Here is a 3,036-nt window from a genome sequence, read left to right on the forward strand (position 1 = left end):
AGATAGATATACAAGTAATAAAACATCCTGGTTAGATATAGAAGTCATGAAACATCCTGGTTAGATGTAGAAGTAATAAAACATCCTGGTTAGATGTAGAAGTCATGAAACATCCCAGATAGATATACAAGTAATAAAACATCCTGGTTAGATATAGAAGTCATGAAACATCCTGGTTAGATGTAGAAGTAATAAAACATTCTGGTTAGATGTAGAATTCATGAAACATCCCTGATAGATATACAAGTAATAAAACATCCTGGTTAGATATAGAAGTCATGAAACATCCTGGTCAGATGTAGAAGTAATAAAACATCCTGGATAGATGTAGAAGTCATGAAACATCCTGGTTAGATGTAGAAGTAATAAAACATCCTGGTTAGATGTAGAAGTCATGAAACATCCCTGATAGATATACAAGTAATAAAACATCCTGGTTAGATATAGAAGTCATGAAACATCCTGGATAGATGTAGAAGTAATGAAACATCCTGGATAGATGTGGGAGTCATGAAATATCCTGGTTAGATGTAGAAGTAATAAAACATCTTGGTTAGATATGAAAGTCATAAAACATCCTGGTTAGATATGGAAGTCATGAAACATCCTGGAAAGATGTGGAAGTCATGAAACATCCTGGTTAGATATAGAAGTCATAAAACACCCTGGTTAGATATGGAAGTCATGAAACGTCCTGGAAAGATAAACAAGTCATATACAAGTTGATGGGGAAAAAAAGTATTATCATTTAGTTATAGTTTAACATTTCAAGTTTTGGATTATTTAAAACATACGTTTAGATCCAGCATAAATTATGATGATATGAGCCTTTAATGAAATTTAAAAAACTGTTTTGAAACTGTTAATATCAAATCGTACAATGAAGATATTGAATACCCTTAACTTTAGAATAAAAACCATTTGATATTGAATATCCTTAACTAGTATCATGTGGTTTTATTCTATAGTTAAGGGTGTTCAATATCATGTGGTTTTTATTCTAAAGTTAATGATATTGAATATCATGTGGTTTTTATTCTAAAGCTAAGGATATTCAATATCATGTGGGTTTTATTCTATAGTTAAGGGTATCCAATATCATGTGGTTTTTATTCTATAGTTAAGGATATTCAATATCATGTGGTTTTTATTCTATCCTTAATTTTAGAATAAAAACCACGTGATATTGGATACCCTTAACTATAGAATAAAACCCACATGATATTGAATATCCTTAGCTTTAGAATAAAAACAACTTGATATTCAATATCCTTAATGTTAGAATAAAAACCACATGATATTCAATATCCTTAACTTTAGAATAAAAACCACATGATATTGAATATCCTTAGCTTTAGAATAAAAACAACTTGATATTCAATATCCTTAACTTTAGAATAAAAACCACATGATATTCAATATCCTTAACTTTAGAATAAAAACCACATGATATTCAATATCCTTAATGTTAGAATAAAAACATCTATATAAAAATTAAATTTTGAAAGGCCTCGTTATGCAAATAAAAATAAATTATTTTAATCTCTAAGCCTGGTGGTAAACAAAGAAACAAAAACTGATGCACATAGTTTTATTGTCGAGCGAAGAACAACACAAATCCACGGTTCGTGATTGGCTGCTAAGATACTACAGAAATCCACAGTTGGTGATTGGCTACTAATCAAACTTCCTCCAAAGAGCATTTTATCTCGTGATGGATGACCACACTTGCACGTTATAAATGAGTTTAAACCTGGACTTCTCGCGTGTCGTGGAGCTTCTCTCATTGTCTGGAACATTCATATCGGTGATGATATTCAATATCTCCTGAGTGATATTAACATAGAAAGAGAGAGAAGAACAATGGGAGCAGTCGGAGTATCTCTTCTTCTGTTCATTTTATCAGCTGGTAAGAGTGTTCTTATATTAAAGCTTTAATTTCTCGTTTTACTGCATCCTAACTGATGTTTGATCTAAATAAAGGTTCTTATGTAGATGAGAAATATCCTTCTTCGGTTATACAACATTTTGATTTTAAGATGTTGTTGCACGTAAAATATGTTCAGTTGATGTATATGTTTGTTTGTTGTGAAATAACGCATGAATTCAGTTGATGTATATGTTTGTTTGTTGTGAAATAACGCATGAATTCAGTTGATATATATATGTTTGTTTGTTGTGAAATAATGCATAAATTCGGTACAGATATTTGTAATTTAGCAAGTAGCTACATAAATTCGATACAGATATTTGTAATTTAGCAAGTAGCTACATAATAAGATCCTTGTGATGCTCGAGTTGATGCCGCTGAAACATAGGCGGTTCAAGTATATTTCTGTTGCAACTATAACATCAGGGTTAAAAGTAAAATGAGGCCGAATGTGGTCCTTGTTCAATGAATTAATCTTTGACATCTTTATGGAGCCGGTTTCTATTGTAGTATAGACTGCTGAAATTTTAAAATTTGCCATTGGAGGCTCTTGTTTACGAACGTTCACGTCACTAGAAGAGTTTATGTCTGTGTGCTGTATTTCAAGCTTCACTATAACAGCTTCTACTGTATGGTAGATTATATTATTTAACAGATATATAGGAGGTTGTGACCATCTCCTGAAAGTTATCTTGCTATCAGGTAATGAATCATACATCGACAAAAACACTCCCCATAAATACAACAACCTGGTATACTCGTGGTAACAACAACTTGGTATACTCGTGGTACATTTCTTCAGAGTTTTACTAGTTCTAGCTAGAGTATTCTTCTTTTTGACATCAAGATAACTTTAACATCTAGAACAGCTCTACTAATCTGTAGCATTCTACGAACTCAACCTCTAGAACAGACCTACTAATCTGTAGCATTCTACGAACTTAACCTCTAGAACAGACCTACTAATCTGTAGCACTCTACGAACTTATCATCTAGAACAGCTCTACTAATCTGTAGCATTCTACGAACTTAACCTTTAGAACAGCTCTACTAATCTGTAGCATTCTACGAACAGTAGGACTGTTCTAGATGATAAAATCTGTAGC

The sequence above is a fragment of the Limulus polyphemus genome, unplaced genomic scaffold, assembly GCF_000517525.1.
Source record: "Limulus polyphemus unplaced genomic scaffold, Limulus_polyphemus-2.1.2 Scaffold9145, whole genome shotgun sequence".
In the NCBI taxonomy this organism is placed as follows: Eukaryota; Metazoa; Arthropoda; class Merostomata; order Xiphosura; family Limulidae; genus Limulus; species Limulus polyphemus.